Source organism: Larus michahellis, chromosome Z (assembly GCF_964199755.1).
Source record: "Larus michahellis chromosome Z, bLarMic1.1, whole genome shotgun sequence".
Classification (NCBI taxonomy): Eukaryota; Metazoa; Chordata; class Aves; order Charadriiformes; family Laridae; genus Larus; species Larus michahellis.
Window position 1 is genome coordinate 63,720,059 of NC_133930.1, and position 20,796 is coordinate 63,740,854.

Genomic DNA, 20,796 nt, shown 5'->3' on the forward strand with positions numbered 1-20,796 from the left:
ATAATTTTTCCTTTTGCATTTCTGCTGTGTTTGCTCTTGTATGTTTGCGCAGTGCCATGAAAAACCATCTGTCCTCGGGGAAGGACAAGGGCAAAACCAGAACGCCACTCTCTTCCCAAGGTGGCATCCTGGGTAATGCCAGGAGACCAAGGACTGGGTTCTAATACTGCTCCCCTCTGGCTCCAGGGCAGCTGCCACAAGGCACGCCCAAGCAGCCATGATTTAAGATGGAAGCCCACACCTTGTGGAGAAACCTCTGCTTCCAAGGAACTGAACGACTAAGAAGGAATGGGACAGCAGTTCCTAACTCCTCTGCAAACAAACTGTAAGCCCACTACCAATGACATCACTACTGAGGGCATGTTGGTGAATGGAGGAGGCCAGAAGAAGAAAAGGAGACTTGTGTACTTTTTCCTCTCAGCTCACAGGACCAACAAGTCACCGTGACCTCAAACCTTCTCTTCTCGGGATCACCTTTTCTGAGCTGCTCTTCTTTCATGCAGTCTGAGGCATTCCTTTGATTGGGGCAACAATCACACAGAATCACACAGAATCACACAGAATCACACAGAATCACACAGAATGGTTCGGGTTGGAAGGGACCTTAAAGATCACCCAGTTCCAAAACCCCTGCCCTGGGCAGGGTCACCTCCCACTAGACCAGCCTGCATTACTTGTTGGGGATTTTTTGCTTAGATTACTGAGTACTGGGGGGGAACAAATTGTGGTAACTGAACTTATGCGGTACTTCTGTGGCCTCCTGTTTGCTTGCTTGCTGCTTTTTCTTGCTGTCCTTGGTTGCTTTGTGGCCATCTTGCACAACAAGTTGTAAATATGTGATCAAATTAGACGATGGCTTTTGATAATGCAATGCGTCCAAGAGTCTTTTCCCGTCTATGCTTGTTCATGACACCAGGAAACTTCTATTGCAAGGTCTGACAAAAATAATGAACCGGGAGACAGGTAAAGAAGGAGAGACCACGCTTCTTGCAGACTCCCTAGAGCAGCACACCCGACTTCTTTATAAATGCAGTGACTTGAACCCCTGAATAAAAGTCTGTGCCCAACACCACCCCAATCCTACATCAGCAAGGAGAAGGGCCATGGAAAACCATAAGGAATCTTAGCCTTTAATTGCTTAGATCAGGTTGCACCATTGGGCGCTAGGCAGAGGTCAGGAGCGTCCTGCTATCACCAAGGACGGGGCTGTGAAGTCACCTACCGATGCATTGTGACCACGTGCCCCTCGCTGCTAAAACCCCGGCACCCAGTCCCACCCACCTGGTTCACGCCTGCATTCCAGCCGAGCACTTCGCAAGGCTGGAGTGTTAGGACAGACCTTGGTGCTGGTGTCTGACTGGGGAGCTGCTCCTTGCAGCTCTCCATATCCGACCACCCAGAGCCGTCACAGGAGTTTTCCCCGGCCCTGTCAGCTTCAGGCAGCCGGGGAAGCCAGGAGCCACGCTCGCAGCAGCAGAGGTGAGTTGTGCGGGGACACCTCACCCTGGGGAGCTGGGAGGGCTCCTTCCTTGAGGGACCCGGGCATTTCTTCCACCCTGCCCTGGGCCAGACAATGACCGTGGCCTCTCTTCCTTTTCCAGCGGGACACCAGCTGCTGCAGCGCCACAGAGAGGGAGCAGTTTGTCAGCCCCTGCTCCCCCCAGCCCACCGCACAGAGTCAACACCATGGAAACAGAGCTGGACAACCGCTGCCCGGTATGCCTGGACAGCTGGGAGGATGGTGCCTATGTCCTACCATGCCTCCACCAGTTCTGTTTCCAGTGCATCTTGCGGTGGGCTAACAGCAAGCCCGAGTGCCCCCTCTGCAAGAGGAGAGTGCAATCCATCGTGCACTCGGTGCGGGCTGACACCGACTTTGAAGAGGTGGCCATCACACCATCTGGCCCGGCCTCAGCGTCAGTTAGAGCCCGCCAGCAGGGAGAAGAGACCAGGAACCCACCCACCCACAGCCCCCCTCGCCGCCCTGCAACATCTCTGGCGGTGGAGTCGGGGCCCAGGACACCAGTGGGTGGCCTCCAGCCCGACACGTGGGCGTCACTCTTTGACGACCACCCAGGGCTCCTCCAACGCTTTCTGCCCTGGCTGCAACAGCAGCTGGGGCTGATCTTTGCGGAGGAGCCAACGACAGCAGTCGTGCTGGAGGACCTCGTCCTCTCTGTCCTGGGCCTCTTTGGGCTGGACGAAGACGTCCTGGTCCGGCTGCTGCAGACATGCCTCCAGAATTGCGCGGTGACATTTGTACACCACCTTATCAGTGTCGCCGTGCAACGCTGCAGCAGGGAGGCCCACCGCCTGTTGGGCCTCGAGGACAGCCCCGCGGCCGAGGAGCGGCAGGAAAGACCAGCGGCTGCCCCTCGGCCTGCTGCCTCCCAAAGGGGGTCTCCTGCCCCTGGCACAGCCAACCGTGCCAGCTCTGATGGAGCCCACGAAGAGGAGCGACCCACCACCAGCACCGCTCCTCTTCGTGAAGGTCCTGGCACCATCCCTGACGCCCCTGTTCCACACCACCCGGAGCAGGAAGAGCGGCACGTGGATGCAGAGGAGGCTGCAGCAGGTCCCTCCACTTCCAGCCAGGGAGGGAACCGCTCAACTGGGGGCCAACGGCGAGCCCCGAAGAGGAGGGCGGGCAGCTCCCACCACTCTTCCACGCCGTCCAAGAGACCACCCCGACGGCAAAATTAGAACCAGCACCCAGGAGCTGCCAGAATGAGCGCCGGGCCAGAACATGGGCCACGTGCCGGCCCCCAAGACTATCAGAAGGGCGTTGCCAGGGACAACCCACGCCCCACCGCTCATCACCACACATCTGGCCACCTCCTCAATGCACCATCTGCCCCCGTGGCCAGGGGCTCTGCTCTCCTAACAGCCTGCACTGCTTGGTGCAGCTTTGCTACACCAGCACCCAAATCCCTCCTCCTCCGGGGAGACACCATTTGCTGCTGCTCTCTGCACCACCCCAGGCCCGAACCCTGGCACGGCAGGAGCCCCAACAAGTTCAACAAGAGGAAGTGCAAAGTCCTGCACCTGGGGAAGGACAAACCCAGGCACCAGCACACGCAGCGGGCTGCCCGGCTGGAAAGCACCTTTCCAGAAAAAGCCCTGGACGTCCTGCTGGGCACCAAGCTGATCAACAGACAACTACCTGCCCTTGCCACAAGGAACGCTGACAGAGTCCTGGGCTGCATTAGGAGGAGTTTCTCCAGCAGGTCAAGGAAGGCGATCCGTCCTCTCTACGTGGCACTGCTGAGGCCACACCTGGAGCCCTGTGGCCGGTTCTGGCCTCCCCGGTACAAGAAAGAGACGCACATACTGGAGAGAGTCCGGCAAAGGGCCATGAAGATGACTAAGGCACTGGAGCATCTCTGCTCTGAGGAAAGGCTGAGCGAGCTGACGCTGTTCAGCCTGCTGAAGAGAAGGCTCAGAGGGCATCTCATCAATGCATAAAAAGGCCTGACGGAAGGCTGCAAAGAAGAGGGAGCCATGCTCTTTCCGGTGGTGCCCAGTGACAGAGAAGGGATACTGAAGAGCAGTCTGGATGTGACCCTGGCTCAGCGGCTCTACCTCTCTCTGCTGGAGCTGGCGGCCTTGACAAGGTGACATCCAGAGGTCCCTTCCAACCTCAGCCTTTCACTGATTCTCTGAAAGCATTTGAGTTGCTTAAAGAATCCATTCCAATAACTTCATTTGGGAATATAAAGTAAATAAGGGAAAGCAGTACAAAGTTGCTGATTTTCCTCAAACTCTGTTGACTGAATCATTAATACCATCAAGTACCAACACTGAGGGACACTCCCAAATTACTTGACATACTGACCAATGCAGATTAAGTTTTACAAGGGATAAAAAAACATTTATGAAAATTTTCTAGTCTTATAACTTCATTTGGCTTATGTAAAAGACACAGGTGCAGTTTCTGATGATAAGTAAATGCACTGAAATCTAGGACTGCTAGGAAAGACTCCTAACCATTATGGTCTAGGAGAAATATTTTCTCTCTCCTCTCCTGATCTTGTAATTTTCATTGAAGCTGATACTCTTCCGTCCTCTTGACCTTACTTTAAGAACTTAACAGTGCTGGCCGTGTGTTCAAGGATAAAAAAAAAACAAACAAACACCACCTTTAAAATATTATTCACAAGGGAATAACAACAACAAAATCACACATCTCTACTTCCACTGTTAATAGTAAATCACACCATTCCTCTGCCTGACCCTCACTCCTAGCCTTTGCTTCACGTTCTCCTTGCTCTCTAGCAGATCGTTCACGTTATCACGCAACCTACTCCGTAGTCATGTCCTCTCCTTTACAGCACCTTTAATCTTTTCCTCCAGTCAGGACGACAGTCCAATCCTTCCGCAAAGTGTCAGTGGACCATACAGACAGCAGAGAATTTTCGTCTCCAAATAGAGTAAATACATTAAAAATTGAGTACGTGAACGGAACAAAGCAACCTTTTAGCCACCTTTTTCAAAAGCTATTCAACTTGTGATGTTCAGGTTCAGAAATTAAGGCTTGGTCCATTTCAATTGCTTGCCAACGGCGTAGATGCCTTCCTCTATTCAGGTACTCTGACCTCCTTCTTCAACCAATGAGGCAGCCTCAGACACATACATTAAAGTGTCCTTGTTCAGCATTCACATGCTACAACAAGAATATCCTATGACTAAGCTTAAAACACGTGCGCATCAGAAAATATTATTCAACCTAACGGAAGTGCAGAGAACATCTGACAATGGGAGTTAAATGCTACAGAAATGTCTGCCGTGTACTGAACGTCTTGTATTTAGGAGCAAACAGAAACATGACAAAGCTTCTCCTATGACACTGAAACAGTCACTGCAACAGATTAGACCTTTCCTTTGCTATAATTCTACGGCTTGCTGCGTATGGACCTTTTAACTAGCATCCCTCTGCGTTGGCACCTTTTAAGCATATCAACTAGCAGAGCATAAGTGTCTTCTTTCTCTTTGAACAATTAACTCTCAACACGCTCCGCAAACACGCTGCCTTCAAAGATACAATGTCCCACTGCCTCTCACTCACATGCTTGAAGACAGCTGCAAAGCTGCACAACTACACAACAGGACACCTGGGACACCCAGGAGACAGAAAGGAGGCTTGAGCTGGATGGCGAGGCATGCGCTCACCAGTGAGGCACTACAGGCGAGCTTTGAGGGAACACCTGCTGGCAGAAAAGGAACATACTCAGATTACCCACGCGACCTTCCCACGAGTGAGAGACACAGGCGATTCCCTATTATTTACACACAACCACATCCACCGCGTGTATCTGAAGTCAGATTAGCCTCATTCCTCTCTCTGCTTCCATTACACCTCTCTGACCTTGTCTTCTCTGTCTCTCTGGCTCAACCACATAAACACCCTCATCTACCCCTATCAATGAAACAGTGCCGTGAGCTCCAAAACTGAACTTTTGCTGCCTGTTGATCACAGTGCTCTTAGCAAAGGTAGCGCGTTCTTTTAAGGAATCTGGCAGATTACCTGGAAAACAGAACATCCACTTGAACGCTCAGTCAGTGTTTGGGCTCCCCCTATTTGGAAACCTTTCCTGTTTGTCACTAGTCGTGGGGTTGCCCAAATACTGAAAAACAGTTCATTGTGCATGTTGGGTACCGTTGACTACTGTCTTAGTCATTTGTTGCTTACTTCAAGCTCAAGTGCCAAATACACACAGACACTGAAGAATCTCAGTCTTCAGTACAAGGAAATCTTTTCAGTCCTTGTGACTGCAGAGGAAAAGCTGACAAGAAACAAAGAGGAGCAAGGCAGAGAGAGCAAGTAACAGTCGTAAGAGAAAAATGGAGCAGAGCAATCAAGTTTTACCAAATTAAACTCTTATGCCTGCCTCACCCCTTCCCTTCCCTACTCTCTCTGCCCTCTGATAACAGCAAACATCTTTCTCTACTCACAGCTCCTGTTGGACACACTGAGACCTGCAAGGTCCTAGGGGAGGTTTTGCTATAAATCAGTTAAAAACAGAGAGAGTACAATGAAGAACACATACTCCCAGTCCGTAAATCCTATCGGATTTTTTTACATCCCCCTTTTTAAAATCTACTTCTGCACCACTTTCCCCAGACGTAAGGATCGAACCGTGTGCCAGCTAGAGGCAGAACCTACCTCAGGGAAAAGCCCACTCCCTCGTGGGCCGGGGAGAGCAGGGCAGGCAGCAGCAAGGTCTGAAGGGAAGCTTTGTTTCTCCAGCACGATCCCTGTGATGAGAAGTCACAAACACCACAACTCTGCTCGCTCGTTTTCCCAAGGAAGAGCCGTTTTGTCCCCTGGCCTCTTCAGCTGTCCTTCTCATCACACAAGACGCATGGGCTGTAGAAATGGCTTGTATTCACTGAGGGCTACGACACGCTCTGAAGAAAGGGCAAAGCAGAGCCCTCTGCAAAGACAACTCCTCATCTTCCCTTCTCCTCTTTGGCAGCAACCGAGGCTGTCCAGGGCAAGCACAGCACTTCCCAATGTGGGAGGGGAAGAGGAGGGGAATGGGAGGGGAACGGGAGGGGAAGGCGGGGGAAAGGAAAGCCAGGGAAGGGAAGGGCAGGGAAGGCAAGGGAAACGAAAGGGAGGGGAGGGGAAGAGGAAAAGCGTTTTATTACTTGAGAAAAAGCTGGTTTATTTCTCGATCCCTTACGGTGGATGCATTTCACATTTCAATTTACTTCCAGCTGGAGACAAAAGGAACGTGTGCGCTTCAGAGTTATTGTCTAGCATTTCCCATACTCTAAGAATTTATATTATCACTTTCATTGGTTAAATAGTTTTCAAAAGAGGAATTGGATGCTTCTCCATTCTTCATCTTCTCAGCTGCAAGAATCACAAAAATCTTTGGTTTATTACTCTTTGCAAGACCATCTGTCTACTTGAGGAGCTCTGAGCTAAACCATTCCTTTAGTCCAGAAGAAGACGGCAGGTTATATTAATACCGAGCTGACAATGTGCAGGTACTTCTCTACTCTTTTCTTAAGCCAACAATCAATCAGCATCTCCGTGCCACTTCCTAGAACCCTGATCCCTCTGGGCATCCCTCCTGCGTGCCGAGGTAGCCAAGGAAGCGGTGGGGCGCATCCGCAAAGAGCCTCTTCTGCCTCTAAACTTCCCACGGTGTCCAGACACCACAACTGCATTTTCAGCTGCCCTGTGTGCACCCGCTCCTACTCCACTTCTTGAGAGCCACCCCGGGGTGGGGCTGATGGCACAGATCCCTCTCTTCACCATCATTGCTGAGTCTGTACCAGGACATCTCAACTGGACGGAGCATTTTGAAAATGCTGAGGGCCTTTCACGTCACCCTCGTATCACAAGGCATTCCTCTACGATACCCAGTGCGGGAAGAGCTGGAGAACTGAAGAAGCTGAAGCTGGAGGAACTGAAGATTTTGAGAGCCAGTAGACCAAGGGCAATCTCATCACGGCCATCTCTTTTTTATGTCTTTAGTTCACATTGCCTAAGGAAAAAACCCTCCTTAAACAAAGACAGTTACAAATTGCCCTATGAGCTTCGTGGTTCCCCCAATGGTATCTTCCTTGAGCTGGGGCATTTACACCACCGGCAGCAGCTATTAACTACTCCCTTGCCCTGCCGTGGTGCATCAAGGAATCGGAGCCACCATCACTCACTCTGTTTGGCTTCATTCAAACCCGACGGCAATTACAGTCCCTGCCCCAACGGCTGTACAGCACAAATCATGAGGCTTTTCCCATTGATTTTCCTGCTCTCTGCAGCAGATCCTTGGGGTTCTTTTCTGATAAAATAGGATTTTCTCAGCACACGTCAAGGTCCTGATTAACCCAAATGCCTGGAGAGAGTCACAGGAATAGGGCTCAATCAGTCTGAATGGCAGATCCCCACCAGGCATTTCAAAGGGCAGTTCTGCACACTTCTACGGACAGTTAAGGACTGCTGCAGCAGCGGCAAAGTGACCCTGCCAAAACCAGGGCTAGCACCACAAGCTACGAAACACTCTGCAGACTCAAAGGGCTGCCCCGCACTACGGGCCTGCAATCTGCACAAGGCAGAGTCACACCCAGTTTGAGAAAGCTCCACAATGAGGCCACCAAAATGTTCACGTTTTTAAGGCTCGTCCTGGACTAACACCATGGTAATGAGCAAATTAGCCAGGAGAACCTGATTGTAATGATTCGTCCTCACTGATCAACCTACAGGGAAAAGATCAAACTGCCGTAGGCTGTTTTGGAGGAAAAAAAAAACCTCAAGGTCCATTGAGTTGTTTGCAAGCCCCAAGAGTCAGGTAAAAACCAATCACATGGACGTAGCACAAATTTCACCCGAGCTAAGGGATGGGCGTTTAGTTCACTCAACGGGGAAAAAGTATGGGAGGGTGATTAGGAACACTCAGTCCAATAGTGGTAGAAAGTCCTTGCAAGAGTGCAATAGAGATGTAAAGCACAAACTGCAAGCCTCTGCATGGCACAAGGGAACCTGGTTTTATAACCTGGTTTTGCTTACACTCATTGCGACAGCTGATGATGTTCTCAAAACTAACCTTGGGGATCCTTTGCTCCCAGCAGGAAAAGGCTTTCTTCACTTGGGGACAGCTCTTGGGGACACCACACCTGTCCTCTGCAAGCCCTTCACAGCCAAAGTCTTACGGAGATGAGACAGGGTCTCCAAGTCAGCAGGGAGACACCCGAGAAACACCCCAAAGGCTGCTCCTCTAAGAAGGCGTCACAGCCAACAGCCCGGCTGAGGTGCCTCTACACGAATGCACGCAGCATGGGCAGCAAACAGGAGGAGTTGGAAGTTACCGTGCTTCTGGAAAGCTACGACATAGTGGCCATTACTGAAACCTGGTGGGATGAATCCTATGACTGGAACGTGGCTATCGATGGCTACAAGCTGTTCAGAAGGGACAGGCGAGGAAGGAGGGGTGGAGGTGTTGCCCTCTATGTTAACCGAGGGATAGAGCGTGAAGAGATGTCCCTAAAGAACAGCCAAGAGGAAGCTGAAAGCTTATGGGTAGGAATCAGATGCCGACGCAACGTGGGGAACCTTGTGGCTGGTGTCTACTACAGGCCGCCTGATCAAGGGCACCCTACTGGTGAAGCCTTCTTCCTCCAGCTACAGGAAGCATCACGCTCAAAGGCTCTCGTCCTGCCGGGGGATTTCAACCACCCTGACATCTGCTGAAAAAGTAACACGGCCAGCTGTAGACGATCCAGGAGGTTCCGGGAGTGCCTCAATGATAACTTCCTACGACAAGAAATAGACAGCCCTACCCGAGGGGATGCCATACTGGACCTCATAGTCACCAACGCGAGTCAGCTCATCAGGGATGCCAAGATTGGAAGCAGCCTGGGCTGCAGTCACCACGCACCGGTGGAGTTCGCGATCCGGAGGGATACATGCCAGACAAGGAGCCTAACCAGGACCCTGAATTTCAGGAAAGCAAACCTCCAGCTCTTCAAGGAGTTAGTCAATAGGACCCCCTGGGAAACTGCCCTCAGGGACAAGGGGGCAGAACAGAGCTGGCAGGTCTTCAAGGACGCTTTCCATAGAGCACAAGAGCTCTAGATCCCCAGGTGTAAGAAATCAAGTAAGACAGGGAGGAGACAAGGTGCAGCTGGAGCTGACCTTGGCAAGGGATGCTAAAAATAACATGAAGGGCTTCTACAGGTACATCAACCAGAACAGGAAGGTCGAAGAAAGCATGCCTTCCCTGGTGACTGAGAATGGCAAACCGGTAACAACAGACGAGGAGAAGGCTGAGGTTCTGAACATTTTTTTTGCCTCAGTCTTTACTGCCAGCCGCTCTCCTCACGCCTCCTGGGTTGAAGGACCGCAAGACAGGGACCTGCGGGACAAAGTCCCTCCCACTGTAAGTGTAGACAAGGTGCGTGACCACTTGAGGAACCTCAATATACACAAGTCTATGGGACGGCATGAGATGCACCCCAGGGTCCTGAGGGAACTGACTGATGTAGTTTGCCAAGCCAGTCTCCATGGCATTTGAAAAGTCATGGCAGTCGGGAGAAGTCCCTGGCAACTGCAAAAAGGGAAACATCACTCCCATTTTTAAAAAGGGTAGAAAGGAGGACCCTGGGAACTACCACCCTGTCAGCCTCACCTCTGTGCCTGGGAAGATCATGGAACACATCCTCCTAGAAGCTATGCTAAGGCACATGGAAGACACAGAGGTGATTCGAGATAGCCAGCACGGCTTCACCAGGGGCAAGTCCTGCCTGACCAACCTCGTGCCCTTCTACAACAGAGTGACTGCATCAGTGGACAAGGGGAGAGCTACGGATATCATCTATGTGCACTTCTGCAAGGCCTTTGACACGGTCCCCCACAACAGCCTTCTCTCTTAAGTTGGAGAGATACGGATTTGATGGGTGGATTGTTCGGTGGATAAGGAACTGCCAGGATGGTCACGTCCACAGAGTGGTGGTCAACGGCTCGATGTCCAGATGGAGAAGGGTCACAAGTGGTGTCCCTCAGGGATGCGTACCGGGACTGGTGCTGTTCAACTTCTTCATCAGTGACATAGACACTGGGATCAAGTGCACCCTCAGCAAGTTTGCCGACGACACTAAGCTGGGTGGTGCGGTCCATGTGCCAGAGGGACGGGATGTCATCCAGAGGGACCTGGACGAGCTGGAGAGGTGGGCCCGAGCAAACCTTACGAAGTTCAACAAGGCCAAGTGCAAGGTCCTACACCTGGGTCGGGACAACCCTTGTGTCGTGGTTTAGCCTCAGACGGCAACAAAGAACCACGTGCTGCTCGCTCGCGTCTTCCTAATACAGGAAGAATCGTAAGAAAAGGCAAGACTCTTGGGTTGAGACAAAGGCAGTTTAACAGGACAGTAAAGGGAACAGGCAAACAACAACAACAACACGGATAGGGGAATATACAAACGCGATTACGGAACCGCCGCTCCCCGCCGCTCGCCGGCCGGACCGATCCGGGACGCCCCAGCCCGCTTTTAAGCAGCAACTTCCTGCCCCCTCCCCCGGCAGCTCAGGGTGGGCATGGCTCACATGGCATGGAATACCAGGGAAAATTAACCCTATCCCCGCCGGAACCAGGACATTATCCACCCATTATTCCATACCATCTATGCCATGCCCAGCAGGTTCCAATGAATTGCCACCACTTTCCCCTGTTATATATATATATATATATATATACACACATATAATGCCCTTAGTTTATGGGCCATCCCTCCAAAGTGTCCGTTGAGTTCTTTTAATCCACGGCTTTGGGCTCCATCTGTTAGAACAGTCTCTCAGGGCAGGTGAGATGCTGGGTGGTGCTGCTCTGTTGCATGCTGTATTTTTCGGAGCTTGTGACTGGTGCACCTGGTGTGGCTCATGCATGCAGTCCGTGGGCTGAAGATGTAGATCTTGAGGAAACTGCTGGGCGCCAGCTGCTGAGATCAGTTCTTATCCCATCATCCCTGTGCCTTACTTGTAGTACAACTGATAGCAATTATAGCAATGAGGACATACAGTGACAGTGTTACTTAGCAATTAACAGCACACAATCTGATTCATTGGCTATTCTCGCCCAAAATCAGATCCCCATGAGGTACACATCGGACTTCCCCATCCTGCCGCATCACCCACCAAGTACACCCAGGTCCTTGGGCAAAAGCAATCCCACGGATGGGTTTGCCTTTGCCTGAGGCAGGACTAACCCAGACTGTCTTCCCTAGCATATTCTTCATGTGCACTACGGGGACTTTATCCCCTTCTACGGTACGTGGAAGTTTTGATTGGGCAGGGCCAGCCCGATTGTTAGATCCCCTGGTGTTAACTAGCCAGGTAGCTTTTGCTAAATGTGTATCCCAGTGTTTGAAAGTCCCACCACCCATTGCTCTCAGTGTAGTTTTTAACAGTCCATTGTATCGTTCTATCTTCCCAGAGGCTGGTGCGTGATAGGGGATGTGATACACCCACTCGATACCATGCTCTTTGGCCCAGGTGTCTATGAGGCTGTTTCGGAAATGAGTCCCGTTGTCCGACTCAATTCTCTCTGGGGTACCATGTCGCCACAGGACTTGCTTTTCAAGGCCCAGGATAGTGTTCCGGGCAGTGGCATGGGGCACAGGGTATGTTTCCAGCCATCCAGTGGTTGCTTCCACCATTGTGAGCACATAGCGCTTGCCTTGACGGGTTTGTGGCAGTGTGATATAATCAATCTGCCAGGCCTCCCCATATTTGTATTTCAGCCATCGCCCTCCATACCAAAGAGGCTTCAAACGCTTGGCTTGTTTGATCGCAGCGCATGTCTCACATTCGTGGATGACCTGTGCAATAGTGTCCATGGTCAAGTCCACCCCTCGGTCACGAGCCCATCTATATGTCGCATCTCTCCCTTGATGGCCTGAGGAGTCATGGGCCCACCGAGCTATGAATAGTTCACCCTTATGTTGCCAGTCCAGATCCACCTGAGCCACTTCAATCCTAGCGGCCCGATCCACCCGCTGGTTGTTCTGATGTTCCTCCGTGGCCCGATTCTTCGGTACGTGGGCATCTACATGGCGTACTTTCACAACCAGATTCTCTATCCGGGCAGCAATATCTTGCCATAGTTCAGCAGCCCAGATGGGTTTGCCTCTGCGCTGCCAGTTGCCCTGCTTCCACTGCTGTAACCACCCCCACAGAGCATTTGCCACCATCCATGAGTCAGTGTAGAGATAAAGTACTGGCCATTTTTCTCGCTCAGCAATGTCCAAAGCCAGCTGAATAGCCTTCACCTCTGCAAACTGGCTCGATTCACCCTGTCCCTCACTGGCTTCTGCAACCCGTCGTGTAGGACTCCACACAGCAGCCTTCCACTTTCGATGCTTTCCCACAATACGGCAGGACCCATCAGTGAACAGGGCATATTTCTTCTCATTTTCTGGCAGTTTATTATATGGTGGGACCTCTTCTGCACGCGTCACCTCCTCCTCTGGTGACATTCCGAAATCCTTGCCTTCTGGCCAGTCCATGATCACTTCCAGAATTCCTGGGCGACTGGGGTTTCCCATTCGAGTTCGCTGCGTGATCAGTGCAATCCACTTACTCCATGTAGCATCGGTTGCATGATGTGTGGTGGGGACCCTTTCTTTGAACATCCAACCCAGCACCGGCAGTCGAGGTGCTAAGAGGAGCTGTGCTTCTGTACCAACTACTTCCGAAGCAGCTCGAACCCCTTCATATGCTGCCAATGTCTCTTTTTCTGTTGGAGTGTAGCGGGCTTCGGATCCTCTGTATCCACGACTCCAAAACCCTAGGGGTCGACCTCGAGTCTCCCCTGGTGCTTTCTGCCAGAGGCTCCAGGTAGGGCCGTTCTCCCCGGCTGCGGTGTAGAGCACATTTTTAACATCTTGTCCTGCCCGGACTGGCCCCAGGGCCACTGCATGGACTATTTCCTGTTTGATTTGTTCAAAAGCTTGTCGTTGCTCAGGACCCCATTTAAAATCATTCTTCTTCCGGGTGACTTGATACAGAGGGCTTGCAATTTGACTGTAATCTGGGATATGCATTCTCCAAAAACCCACAATACCTAAGAAAGCCTGTGTTTGCTTTTTACTAGTTGGTGGAGACATAGCTGCTATTTTGTTGATCACATCCATTGGGATCTGACGGCGTCCATCTTGCCATTTTATTCCTAAAAACTGGATCTCCTGCGCAGGTCCCTTGACCTTACTTCGCTTTATAGCAAAACCAGCGTTCAGAAGGATTTGGACTATTTTACTCCCTTTCTCAAAAACTTCTTCTGCTGTGTTTCCCCATACAATGATGTCATCAATGTACTGCAGATGTTCTGGAGCTTCACCCTGTTCCAGTGCAGTCTGGATCAGTCCATGGCAAATGGTGGGGCTGTGTTTCCACCCCTGGGGCAGTCGATTCCAGGTGTATTGGACGCCCCTCCAAGTGAAAGCAAACTGTGGCCCGCACTCTGCTGCCAAAGGGATTGAGAAGAATGCATTCGCTATATCAATCGTGGCATACCACTTGGCTGCCTTGGACTCCAGTTCGTACTGGAGTTCTAGCATGTCCGGCACGGCAGCACTCAGCGGTGGCGTGACTTCATTCAGACCACGATAGTCTACAGTTAGCCTCCACTCTCCATTAGATTTTCGCACCGGCCATATGGGACTGTTAAAGGGTGAGCGAGTCTTGCTGATCACTCCTTGAACCTCTAGTTGACGAATCAGCTCATGGATGGGAATCAGAGAGTCTCGGTTAGTGCGATACTGCCGCCGATGCACCGTTGTGGTAGCAATCGGCACCTGTTGTTCTTTGACCCTCAACAACCCCACAACAGAAGAATCCTCCGAGAGACCAGGCAAGGCAGACAACTGTTTAACTTCCTCTGTCTCCAAAGCAGCTATGCCAAAGGCCCAGCGGTACCCTTTTGGGTCCTTAAAATACCCTCTCCTGAGGTAATCTATACCAAGGATGCATGGAGCCTCTGGGCCAGTCACAATGGGATGCTTTTGCCACTCATTCCCAGTTAGGCTCACTTCTGCCTCCAGTACAGTCAACTCTTGGGATCCCCCTGTCACCCCAGAAATACAAATGGGTTCTGCCCCTCTATAGCTTGATGGTATTAAAGTACACTGCGCACCCGTGTCCACTAGAGCCTTATACTCCTGTGGGTCTGATGTGCCAGGCCATCGAATCCACACCGTCCAATAAACCCGGTTGTCCCTTTCCTCCACCTGGCCGGAGGCAGGGGCCCCCTAATACTCGTCATAGTATCCATTACTCACTTCTTGCATAAATGACTTGGAAGTTCCTTCAAGAGGATCAGAAGCAAGATCAGGCCTTCTGCTTTGTCTGGGGAACGGCCCACTGGAAACTGGGGCGGCACTTTTCCTGGAGGGATCCCCTTTTATGGTTGTCCTTCCTTGCAACTCCTGTACCCGTGTCCGCAGGATCGAAGTAGGTTGTCCATCCCACTTCCTCATGTCCTCTCCGTGGTCACGCAGGTAGAACCACAGGGTGCCTCGTGGTGTGTACCCTCTGTACTCTCTCTCTTGAGTGGGGAAATGCCTGCTTCTAATAGCTGAGATGCTGGCCCGTGCAGGTGGGGAGTAGGACATATTCTCTTCAAGTTGCTGGACCTTCCGCGCCAGTTTCTCCACAGCTGAGACAAGGGGGGAAGAGAGACTTTCTTCATATCGCCGGAGCCGGCCAGCTACCTCATCCACCGTTGGTCCCTCTTCACCTTTCCATTCCATTACTGCCAGGGAGTTGGCATATGACGATGGTGCGCTCCGTACAAACTTCCGCCACATGGGCCTTGTGCATCGCACCTCATCAGGGTCTGTGGGTAAGTCTGCATTGTCCAAGTCATAATAAATCATCTCCCGCACGGCTAATTCTCTCAGGTACTGGATACCTCTTTCCATGGTAGTCCACTTGCTTGGCTGACATACAACATCCTCACTGAAGGGGTACCTCTCCCTCACGCCTAACAGGAGTCGTTTCCAGAGGCTGAGGGCTTGGGTCTTTTTCCCAATCGCCTTGTCAATGCCGCCTTCCCTAGACAGGGATGCCAGCTGCCTGGCCTCCCTACCCTCTAATTCCAGGCTACTGGCCCCATTATCCCAGCACCGGAGCAGCCAGGTGACAATGTGCTCGCCTGAAAGTCGGCTGAAATCTTTTCGCATATCCCGCAGCTCACTCAAGGATAGGGATCGAGTAATTATCTCTGGTTCTGCCTCTTCCTCCTGCTCTCGTGATGGCCCTGGTTCATCACCATCTCTTACTAAGCGAACTGATTTCTTTGTGTACTTCTTCTTCTGTATGGGGGCAACTGATACCGGCACGGGTTGGTTCCCTGGTTCAGTGGCAGTGGCTGCTATGGGGGCTGGAGTAACTGCAGTGTCTACCACAGGGGTTGCAGTAGCCGCAGTGTCTGTCGCAAGGATTGCAGTAGCTACAGCGGCTGACGCAGGGGTTGCAGTAGCCGCAGTGTCCGTCACAGGGGTTGCAGCAGCCGCAGGGGCTGCCGCAGGGGCTGCAGCAGCCGCAGGGGCTGCCGCAGGGGCTGCTGGTCTGGTTTCCATCTCTTCCCCTTGAAGGTGCTGCATAATTCTGAGCAGTGCCTGGTAGATACTGGCCAGGGCCCAGCACAGCGCGGTGAGTTGTGCCTCTCTAGAATAGCCACAGCATTTTCCCTTCAAATATTCTACCACTTTATCAGGGTCCTGTAATTGTTCAGGGGTGAAGTCCCAGACCATTGGAGGTGAGTAGTTCTCTAGGTACCTGCCCATGCTCTCCCACATGCCATGCCACCCCTGACTATCCAGCCTCGGAGGAGATCTCCGGGTGGTAGTCTTAAATAGTCGCTTAACCCTAAACAAGACCTGGAACGCATTCAGGAGACATAGCACTAGGAACACGCTGGTTTGAGTATCCCAAGGATATTCAAAATTCTCAAAAGCTGTCATACCTGACCCGAAGGAGAAAAGGGAGGCAAAAGGGCTGGGGAAATTATTAACAAATTCTGAGAGATGGTGTCCAATGTACGGACAGGACAGCAAAACCACATAAACACCCCAAAATAGCCGTCTGAACAGTGATGTTATCATATCACAGACAGATAACGCACAGGACAGCAGAATGATAATCCTCATCCCTCTTCCAGACATGGTAAACAGCATCGCAGGGAGTACATAAGCCATATAGGAATTTATGTAACACAGCCATGAGAACAAACCAAGCAACATGATGACCAGTTATCTCAACCCTTCGAGCCCCACGTTGGGCGCCAAAAAGGACTGTCGTGGTTTAGCCTCAGACGGCAACAAAGAACCACGTGCTGCTCGCTCGCGTCTTCCTAATACAGGAAGAATCGTAAGAAAAGGCAAGACTCTTGGGTTGAGACAAAGGCAGTTTAACAGGACAGTAAAGGGAACAGGCAAACAACAACAACAACACGGATAGGGGAATATACAAACGCGATTACGGAACCGCCGCTCCCCACCGCTCGCCGGCCGGACCGATCCGGGACGCCCCAGCCCGCTTTTAAGCAGCAACTTCCTGCCCCCTCCCCCGGCAGCTCAGGGTGGGCGTGGCTCGCATGGCATGGAATACCAGGGAAAATTAACAATATCCCCGCCGGAACCAGGACACCTTGTTATCAATACAGGCTGGGGGATGATGTGATAGACAGCAGCCCTGCGGAAAAGCACTTGGGGGTACTCGTGGATGAAAAGCTGGGCACGAGCCAACAATGCGTGCTTGCAGCCCAGAAGGCCAATCGCATCCTGGGCTGCATCAAAAGAACTGTGGCCAGCAGATGCAGAGAGGTGATTCTCCCCCTCTACTCTGCTCTCCTGAGACCCCACCTGGAGTACTGCGTCCAGCTCTGGAGCCCTCAGCACAAGAAGGACATGGACCTGTTGGAGCGGGTCCAGAGGAGGGCCACCAAAATGATCCGAGGGCTGGAGCACCTCTCCTATGAGGACAGGCTGAGAGGGTTGGGGTTGTTCAGCCTGGAGAAGAGAAGGCTCTGGGGAGACCTTATAGCGGCCTTCCAGTACCTGAAGGGGGCCTAGGAGAAAACTAGGGAGGGGCTGTTTGCAAGGCCCTGTAGTGACAGGACGAGGGGTAACGGCTTTAAACTAGAGCAGGGTAGGTTTAGATTAGACATTAGGAAGAAGTTCTTTACAACGAGGGTGCTGAAACACCGGAACAGGTTGCCCAGAGAGCTGGCGCAGGCCCCATCCCTGGAGACATTCAAGGCCAGGCTTGATGAGGCTCTGACAAGCCTGATCTAGTTGAACAAGTCCCTGCTTACTGCAGGGGGGTTGGATTAGATGACCTTTAAAGATCCCTTCACATCTAACAGGTTCTATGAAATACCTACCACCACTTTCTGCAAATGCTTTTATTTATAGGTTGATCTAAAATCCTGCTGCCTCAGGAGCTTGCAATGACAACCCTTGTGTCACTCATACTATTGCTGTTGACCCCACTCTGCAGATCTCAGCTGTAGGGTTTCCAGTGTGTTATTTCATCTCTTCTCCTGGTGGGAAGTTAGGGTTGAACTGAGTTCAGCCAAGGGCAAGGAGCACGACTGAGGCATGGGAGCATCTCCTCTACGAGGACAAGCTGGGCGAGCTGGGCCCCGTCAGCCTGGAGAAAGGAGAGCTCAGGGGATCTTACCAGTAAGACCTGATGGCGACACTACAACCAATACCTGATGGGAACGTGGAACCAAACGCTTAGATCCAAGCTTTAAACCAGACAGCACTGGAGAAGCATGCAATCTGAAGTATTGAGTTTTCTTCACAAAGGGAAGAAGAAGGTTTTGGGGCTTGCATGGGGGAGACACTCTACATAGAATCATAGTATCATAGAATTGTCTAGGTCGGAAGGGACCTTCCAGATCATCTAGCCCAACCATCAACACAACTCTGACAAAAACCATCACTAAAGCATATCTCTAAGCACTATGTCTACCTGTCTTTTAAATACCTCCAGGGATGGTGCCTCAGCCGCTTCCCTGGGCACCCTGGTCCAGTGCTTAATAACCCTTTCGGTGTAAAAGTTTTTCCTAACATCCAGGAGAACATAGTATTTGCTTTGCGTAATCTCATGCAAAATGACTGCATTCTAAAGTGCAGGGCACTCGGGCCTGACAGTCCCATGATTACAGCATTTCTGTGGAGTTTTTCTTCTCTCTGTGGCTGTGCTTCTCTTGCCTGACCCCTGCTTTTCCACAGGACACAGCGCGTTGCCCTCTGCCACCTGTGGGGGTGACGTGGCTGCCAACAGGAGTGCCACCGGCTGTCCCAAAGAGATTGAATCGGACTCCTTTCATGTTTCTGGATCTCCAGATTCCTGCTACTCCATGGAAGTGACAGAAATAAGGGACCCCATTAAAGACCAGGCAAGTTTCCAACATCCGATGCCACAGTGCCCTCCTCTGAACTCTCCTCTTTCTCCAAATGTCCTTAGGTTATCCTTCCCAGTCCAAGGAGATGCCATTCCAGCTTTAAAAACTCAGGCATGGAAAGCACAGGGAGATATTACACTGCCTCTATGCCTTCAGTAAGCGCATCTAACCAGCTTCCCGACTTCACACAGGAGACACTGTGGACACAGCATGTTGGCGTGTTGTCTCTTGCCAGTCCCCCTTGCCTTCCACGTAGAAGGAAGGCAACTGCCCGTAAAGGTTTACACTTCTTCTCATAAGCGGGATGCCTTCGTAGTTCTTGGATTCACGGTCCTTCTGAGAAGCGGCCTCTTCCAGAGAAGTACCTGGGCACGCTGGTAGGAGCTCATCGGCATGGAGGAGTGTGTTTGACTTTCCTGGGTCGACACTGTGGTGTCAGTCGAATGCAGATGCATCTCTCTGTCTGTCCTGTCAGCAGTGCCATGAAAGCAGTAGCTAAACCATAATCAAGACCTAACTTCTATGTTATCAGGACGGAATATGGGAAAAGCCAAGTTCTCGTGGCACTTTCAAGGCACTCTGCTGAATTTGAGCTGTATTTTTTCTTTGCTCAAGCTTATTTTATTAAAATAACGATGCCAAATGCAGAAGCACAATCATCAAAATAAGCTGTTTTTCTATAGGACAATGAATACCATTTAAACGATTACACTTGGGAACTATTATGCTCTCATGAGGCAGCCGTGCTCAACCTTCCTTGGTCAAGCCAGCCCAGCTTGCTTGTTAAAGCCAACAGAAGCAGTGGCATCAGTTGAAACGGGGCTGTGTCAAAACACAGGAAGAAGAACTAATACCTTTGAAATGGAGAAAAGGTGTAGGACGCAGGCAAAGGCCTTTACACCTTTGAAGAAATATATAACACCACAGTCTCCACCAGCGGAACCTGCCTCCAGAGGATCTGGGAGATGACTGCAGTGCGAGATTGGGTGGGGAAAGCTGTCCTGCCGCATCAGACCCACAACACACCTTTTCCAGAAACCTGCTTCTAACAGAGGCCAACGATCTCTGCCTCACAGGAAGCTGGAGTTCTTTCTCCCCTTCCTCCTGCCCCCAAAATCTTCCATGGAAGGCGGCACAGACTTTACAGCAAGATTAGCCTATTGAGAGGCACTTGGGAAGGGGTGGGGAAGGGGATTTTTCATACCTCTGGTCATTTTATCTTCCCCATCAAATTCTCCTGCCCTCCTTTGAAGTCTTTGCTGCAGTGAAATCTGGGGTCAAGGAGACCTTACAGCTCATTGTGGATACTGCTCACAGGTTTCCTTTGAGATTTCAAGTAACATCTAATTTTATTTTCACGTTTCCATACTTTCCATTCCAGCTTGGATTAACATGCTTTTTCTTCCTACGTATTTGCTATTCTAATTATTCAGGGGCACTTTTGGTCAAGAAGATAAGCAATGCCACAAAGTGGCTCAACAGAACCGAAAGCTAAAGCGTGTTGGCGTGCGATCCATTTTCCAGCTCTGTCTGCCCTGACTTGAATCTGCATGGACTCGGAATTGAATGAGAGCAGCTGACTTCAAGTGCAAGACCACAACATCTTCTCCTTACTGGGAGGAAAAAGTGCTGCTTCTCTTGGCTTGCCTACCCATTCAACAGACGTACTCAGAACTCTCAAGATCAAGAATAATTTTTCCTTTTGTATTTCTGCTGTGTTTGCTCTTGTATGTTTGCGCAGTGCCATGAAAAACCATCTGTCCTCGGGGAAGGACAAGGGCAAAACCAGAACGCCACTCTCTTCCCAAGGTGGCATCCTGGGTAATGCCAGGAGACCAAGGACTGGGTTTTAATACTGCTCCCCTCTGGCTCCAGG